The following is an 8161-nucleotide window of genomic DNA, read 5'->3' on the forward strand; positions in this document are numbered from 1 at the left end:
CAGACCGGGCGTTGTGAGTGTTTATTGAGCGAAAACACCTAAAAGCTCCACGAGGCTCCGGCAGGGGATGGTGGCGAACCCTGCTGTACTCTTCCACCACAACTTTCTCTCACTCTATCTTCCTGTTTCTGTTGTGCCTGTAATTCAAAGGGCCAGCCTTGTCACACTGTGTCACGCTGAATATCCCCGAGAACTACGTTAAGGGTACACGTGTCTGTGGAATGTTCAGCCACTTGCACGTTAGTTTCACGAGCAGGCTGTTCCGTTGATCGGATCAACTGGAACACTCGACGTCGTAAGCGACAGAGTGCCAACAACAACAACAACAACAATCAACTCGTAGTTCTATATTGAAGTTTAACCTGTAAAACAGAGCCAAGACAGAACACGGATGCAGTGGCTTCATGGTAATACATTCTAACACAACGACGTACTACAGAAATGACCAAACCGACGATTAAGTCGCTATGCTGTCACTCGATCTGGGATCATTGTTGATGATCTGGGTTTCAGTGACGAATTCCAACGTTTTGATGGCGACTGTTCGTCGATCACGGGTTTTCTTCTTTGCTGTTGTCTCATAATCGAATCCTGAATCTTTCATCTCCTTTCTGACCGTTTGCACAATCCTTCTGTTGACGTTGAGGATGTCTGAAATCTTGTTTGTCCTTCCGGTGCGGATTCCAAGGAGGACTCCATGTCTCTTCCACAAATCTGTGTGTGTGTGTTAGAGGTGAGCGTCACAATTTTCCATATTCAATTATTCTGAAAAAAAAAGAAAAAGAAGCAAAAATGGCTTTTCTTTTTAAGAAGAAAAAGACGGGCAACGGAAGTAAAAAAAATATGCGTAAAATTAGCAGTTGAAAATTACGAACGAATAACGTTTGTTCCTGTATCTTGATATCACATTGAAGAACACGGCCGAGGGTACACCTTGACTTGAAAAAGAGAAGTAAAATAAGTGGTTGTTGCGATTGATGTGCCTCTTGGCCTATGTTTGCTCGAGAAAGGTTGATAGAGGGTTTAGCAGCAACAACTGAACCGATACGCCTGAAGAGCTACCACAATACTATCCTATTTCTTAACTACCCCGAGCCAACGAACGAGGGGAATCACTATGGCTTTGCTGGAAATGACAGAAATAACTGCCAAATCTCCCTCATACAATATTACATTGTCTTTAAAAAGGAAGGCTACATTGGATAATGTAGTTTCTTTTTATTAGTCCATTCGTCTAAATCAGTGGTTCTCAACCATTTTTTATTTATGGACGCCTTTGGTTATTATTTTATTCTGGCGAACCCCACAAACCATTTGATGTTTAAAAACCAGTTTTATTGATACTTCTTTCAAAATTCCTAGTTTGTTCATCATACATTAACTTGTGTAGTTTAAACTATCTAAAATGTTAGAGAAATAAACCTCGCAGTTTCTTGCAATAAATAGATCAAAAGCGAAGTTTTTCCATGGATTCTTATAATACCACCATAGATCTCCAATTGACTATTTTGTTTGCGTGAACTTCCGCCACATCCATTCTTATATGGACCTTCAGGGGTCATGTGGACCACTGTTGGGAACCATTGGTGTAAATGGAATACAAGTTGGTTTTTGCCTGGACGGCAACAGTAGCTACCGCTGAGACCCCCTTCGGTCATGACTGACCATGGGATTGCACCTAGAAAGTTACCCTCCTAGGCACAAGTCCAGGCAAGGTTGTTTATGAAAGACCAGCAGTCGCCCATGCATACCAGCCTCCCCTCTCCACGCCACCAGTGTTATCCAAGGGAAAGGCAAAGGCTGATACAGCTTGACACCTATGACGTCGCAATTCATTTCTACAGCTGAGTGAACGGGAGCAACGTGAAACAAAGTGTCTTGCTCAAGCACACAACACGCAGCTCGGTTCGAGATTCGAACTCACAACCTCACGATCGTAAGCTCGACGCTCTAACCACTGAGCCATGCGCCTTCACAGTAGCTACTCCAACTACTGACCACGGGATTGCACCTAGAAAGTTTCCGTTCGAGGCACAAGTCCGGGCAAGGTTGTTTATGGAAGACCAGCAGTCGTCCATGCATACCAGTCGGTATCCAAAGGAAAGCGAAGGCCGATACAGCTTGGCACCAGTGACGTCGCAACTCATTTCTACAGCTGAGTTAACTGGAGCAACGTGAAATGAAGTGTCTTGCTCAAGAACACAACACACAGCCCGGTCCGGGAATCGAACTCACTACCACATGATTGTGAACCTGATGCTCAAACTACTGAGATATGCGCCTTCACGGCTACTACAACAACAACATTAACATCATCATCGACCACTTCTCAGTTTTGCTTATAACCTAGAGAGCTTTGTCAATAGTTTCAACGGCATTCTGCTGAGGTGCCACGCCTTTATCTATTACTGTTTAGAAAAACTGAAACGCTACCCAACAGGACGTTGTTTATTAATCCATCAAATTTATCTCCTGGTGTCTATTACTAAATGTGCTTACGTGCGATTACAAGAAAATCTAGGTGGGGAGTGTGGTTGGCGTAGTCGCATAATAAACAATATAATTTTTTTCTTTTTCATGAATTAGCCTGAGGAAAAAGTGGAGTGGAGATGGCCTATTTCAGAGCTTCTGTGGCGGGTAGGAGAGTGACTGGCGGAAACTAAACTTACACGGAAGTTTTGTCCCAACAGAGTAGATTCAGCTTAAGCTGTGGTCCTCAGTAAGGCTCCATATGATCCTTGGGACCCATGTAAGTTGTTAAAACTTACGTACAATTAGTCGGTTTTACTTGTACAATGCACAAACATATTTAAACGATTTTCTTTATGTAATTCCTAATAATATTTATTAATAAAGATATCTTTATCTTTTAGCATTTACTTGTTTCTGTCATTAGACTGCGGCCATGCTGGGGCACCACCTTGAAGAATTTTCTGTCGAATGAATCGATCGCGGTATTTATTTTGTTTTTTAAAGCTTGGTACTTATTCTATCGGTATCTATTGCCGAACAGCTAAATTACGGGGATGTAAACATTCCAACACCGGTTGTCAAGCGGTGGTGAGGGATAAACACAGGCACAAACACACACACAGAAATACACACACACACACTCACACACTCACACAAAGATATATATAAGACGAGTTTCTTCCAGTTTCCGTCTAGCAAATCCACTCACAAGACTTTGGTCAGTCTGGGGCTATAGCAGAAGATGCTTGCCCAAGGTGCCATGCAATGGAACACACATACATACATACATACATACATACATACATACATACATACATACGGTAGAAAGCTAATTCGAAGACTACAGATCCAATCCATCACTGGAACTGTAAAAATCTGTGAAACCTTCCAGAAATTTATCATTTAAATATATATGAGCATGTCTAGATATACAACTATATGCATGAGAAGACATACATAAGACAAAGCATACGAATCTGCACACATACATACATACATACATACATACATACATACATGCATACATACATACAAAAATACCTTGTTGTTGATGTTGAAAATCCAATGAAGGAGCCTTGGATCTTCGTTAGAAACCGGCTCTTTCTCTATTCGCAAGAAATCTTGAAATAAACTGAATAATGACATACATACATACATACATACATACATGATGGCCGTCCACTCGTGACCGAGGAAGACCATTGCTGACCTTCGGGAACATTGTGCGTTCTAGGACTAACTTATATTTTGCATTTTCGGCTCCGTTGGTGGCTAATGAGCCCTGCTCTTGACAAGCATACACGACTGCAAACATTGCAGACCAAGCTTTACCCATTCACTATACGAGCCGTGTGCTTTCGCGCAGCTCGCTTAAGTTCTTCATGCTGGATATGTGCTCTCTCAAAAGTGTTGATCCCCTCCTTAACCTGCTTCCGCCATCTGTGGCGATGACAGGCGTTGTTCTCCCAGTCAGTGTCCTGTATATCACAGGCCTTTATATATACATACATACATACATACATACCTGCAGTATCTATGGAAATTCTGCGGTTATTTTGAAAACTATAAGATGGTCGGAATTTTATAGAGAATCGTATATGGTTTTTTTAAAATTATGTTTTGTTTGAAATAGCTCATTCTTTAAATTATGTAAAACTTCATATATGTAATACTGGATGTGTAGTTTCAAGAGACACCATCTCTGAAAGCTAGAGTCCTTCTCACCTCTTCTGATGTTATCTACTATTTCTCATTTGACGTCAAGAAGTAACTACGGAACGAAATTGAAGATATAATCTATCCATGATATTATTCTGTCAATGTACATCCATATTTTGGTACCATTGAGTGAAGCTTAGTAGCTGGCTTACCGAGCTGTGGATCTTTTTTTTTTAATCTTTTACCTCTTATTTGTTCCAGTCAATTGGCTGCAGCCATGCTGGGACAACACTTTGAATTCGTAGTCAAATAAATCGACCCGGGTACTTATTTATTTTTATGTCTAGTATTTATTCTATCGGTATCTTTGGCCGAACCACTAAGTTACTCGAACGTAAACAAACCAGCATCGGTTGTCAAGCGGTAGTGGTGGATAAACAGATACAAAAACAAACACACGCACGCGCACGCACACACATACACAATGGGATTACACACACACATACGACGGGCTTCTTTCAGTTCCCATCTACCAAATCTACTCACAAGGCTTTGGTCAGCCTGAGGATATAGTAGAAGACAGTTGCCCAAGGTACCATGCAGTGGGATTGAACCCGAAAGCATATGATTGGAAAGCAAGCTTCTTACCACCCAGCTGCCAGTGATATAGGCGCAGACATGGCTTCCTAACCATGTGATACTTGGTTCGGTCTCATTGAACACCATCTTCTACTACTATAGTCTCGAGTTAATTAAGGCATTGAGTAAAATTTGATAGAGAGAAACAGTATGAAAGCCCATCACGCGCGCGTGCGTGCGTGCGTGCGTGTGTGTGTGTGTGTGTGTGTGTGTGTGTGTGAGAGAGAGAGAGAGAGAGAGAGAGAGAGAGAGTATGTGTGCGTATTTGTGAGTATTTGTGCGCTTGTACGTTTAAGTTTATGCTGCCTAAAACTAGTGATGCTGTTGATGCACCGTAGCATAGCGGATCGACAAATACAATTGATAAAATAAGTACCAAAATTTAACGTAATAACTCGACAAAACTCTTGAAAGCGGTGCCCCAGCTTGAGTACAATACACTTACCGGTAAAAGCCTAACTGGATAAAAATGTATAAATACCATACTTTAATTAACTAATTTATATTATTATGATTGTAATGATTACCTTAAGAATTTACATATATGTTTATACTTACACGTACACACACATTTTGTTACATCTTGATATTCTAACTTCACCTCCTGCCTCTTCATCTTTAAATATCCGAATCACTTTCGGTTCTTTTTCTTGCGTCTACTTTCTCGTTTCTTAAAATTCTCATGCTTTTCCTCTCTGTCCCTCTGTATCTTTCTTCACAATCAAAGTCAACGTGTATATATACATTACATACACACATAAATATTTACATACTAATCCTGTTATTTCACTTACAAAGATACTGTTAGAAATACTTCAAAAACGCGGAGAAACTCAGCCTTTCACTCTTTAGAATCCCCTTTCATACTCTCTCTTATTTCTCTTCATACGTTTCACTTTCTCTCTCTATGTCTCTCTTACATTCCTTCTATATCTCTGTCTCTCTCTATCATTGGCAGTTTTCTTTCACATGCGCTACGCCGCAGCCTATCAGCAAATAGACTTCACTCTGCATATAAGTCAAAAACGTAGAGAAATTCGGCCTTTCATTTTTTAGAATTCCCTGTCGTACCCTGTCTTCTTATTTCTCTTTATAAGTTTCTCTCTCTCTATGTCGCTTTCTCACTTTCCCTGCGTCTCGCTATCATTCGCAATTTAATTTTCTTTCACATGCATTACGCCGTAGCTCATCAGCAAATAGACTTCACTCTATTTGCATATAAGTCACAAAACAGCGGTTCACTTCGTTTCGAGATGATCCGAGCACATGATATTGATAAGGCACAATAATGGCGAAATATCGGTATCTGCCATTGTTTCACCTGGTCTGTGACATTCAGATGTTCTTTAACATTCGGCATCGTGTGGGAAGATTCCTTGGACGCTATCCCACAGCAAATTTGACGTATAAATAAAACACATGCACTATGTATGTGTGACCGATAATATGCATATATATACACACATATGTAGTTATCGTTAAAATATGTACATATATACATTTTATACAGTGCAAGTGTTACCTGATGTTGAACTCAATACGTTGGTTAGAGTGAATAGTTACATATATTTTAACAAAAGTCGACAGGCGTAGGAGTGGCTGTGTGATAAGTAGCTTGCTTACGAACCACATGGTTCCGGGTTCAGTCCCACTGCGTGGCACCTTGGGCAAGTGTCTTCTACTATAGTCTCGGGCCAACCAAAGCCTTGTGAGTGGATTTGGTAGACGGAAACTGAAAGAAGCTCGTCGTATATATGTATATATATATATATATATATATATATATATATATATATATATATATATATATATATATATATATATATATATATATATATATATGTATGTATGTATGTGTGTATATGTTTGTGTGTCTGTGTTTGTGTGTCTGTGTTTGTCCTCCCAATATCGCTTGACAACCGATGCTGGTGTGTTTAGGTACCCGTAACTTAGTGGTTCGGTAAAAGAGACCGATAGAATAAGTACTAGGTTTACAAAGAATAAACCCTGGGGTCGATTTGCTCGACTAAAGGCGGTGCTCCAGCATGGCCACAGTCCAAATGACTGAAACAAGTAAAAGAATAAAAGAGAGAGTCTGTTCGGTGTGTGTAAGAGAGAGAGAGTGCGCGCGCGCGCGTGTATAAGAGAGAGAGAATGAAAGAAAAAGAGAGAAAGAAATAAAGTGGTAACGAAAGGTACACACATGCGCGCGCGCACGCACACACACAAAGTGGACCATGCTGATATAAAGAATACAATATATGAAGATCAATTTGAGACTGAAATGCTATCGAACTGACATTTTTTCACCAAAGTTTCTCTTACTAAGTATCCATCTTTTCGTACTTCCACCTACGTCCTCGTATTATCAATTCATTTCAGTTTATATAAATGTAAACACACACAGATATATATACATATATGTATATATATATATATATATATATATATATATATATATATATATATATATATACACATATACGGTTTAGGTGTGAACATAAAAATCGTTTTACGATTTCCAGTGACCTCTTAAAGACCTATATTTTTAGTAGAGTCGACCCATGTCAAAAAGTGCATTATATATGTGTGTGCGTATGTGTGTGTATATATATATATATATATATATATATATGGTATGTATGTAATGTATGTATACCATACACACATACACATTTATACAATGCACAATTCGTGATGGGAGTTGTACGTTTACGCTTCTAAATATTTGTAGTAACGCCTGCGCATGCGTAGTCTTACGCATGCGTAGAATTAATAAAGCAAGCGTTTCCCGCTCAATTCATTCTCTTTCACGCTGGCCAGCGATTGAGCATGGACGTGTGTTTAAAAGCTGTCCCTACATCTTTCGGTCTTATACTCGACAGCTCGTTATTCTCACCTCTAAAGATGTATAACTAAAGATTTGTATGTTTTACCAAGTAAATAAATGTTGTTTAAGTTGTAGTCTGGAGTTCAGCGTTCCGTCTATTTCTTTAATTTTTTTAGTAGAAAGTCAGGTATACAATCTAAAGATGTATAACCCACTTTCTACTAGATATTTATATGTTCACACACATATACACTGAAGTGAACTGATATAAAGAGAATGTGGGAGGTGTGCGAAAACATGGACACTTGATGGGAGAGGCTTTGATGAGAAGACTTTTGTTCGTGTAATGTTTTAGTCTCGAATTTATCGTCTCTTTCTAATGTATTCTAATGTATTCTTTGTATTTGTGTACTCTGTGTTTTCTTGAGTGTATTTCTCGCTTCCCCCATACTACTTCTCTCTTTATCACTCTCTGTTTATTTTTTCTCTGTCTCTCTTTTTTTTCATCCTCTCTTCATCTGTATGTGTGTATCTATCTATCTATCTATCTATCTATCTATC

General features: G+C 39.3%; 1 long non-coding RNA gene across 1 annotated transcript; it reads right to left on the bottom strand.

The window, feature by feature from the left end:
• Nucleotides 1–394: 394 nt before the first annotated feature.
• Nucleotides 395–5825, bottom strand: LOC106868039 (uncharacterized). Its single transcript, XR_001409214.2, has 2 exons — nucleotides 5329–5825; nucleotides 395–765 (listed from the first exon to the last, which is right to left on the bottom strand). It is a non-coding gene; the product is annotated as an uncharacterized LOC106868039 (long non-coding RNA).
• Nucleotides 5826–8161: the final 2336 nt, after the last annotated feature.

Source organism: Octopus bimaculoides, chromosome 9 (assembly GCF_046866305.1).
Source record: "Octopus bimaculoides isolate indiv1 chromosome 9, ASM4686630v1, whole genome shotgun sequence".
Lineage (NCBI taxonomy): Eukaryota > Metazoa > Mollusca > Cephalopoda > Octopoda > Octopodidae > Octopus > Octopus bimaculoides.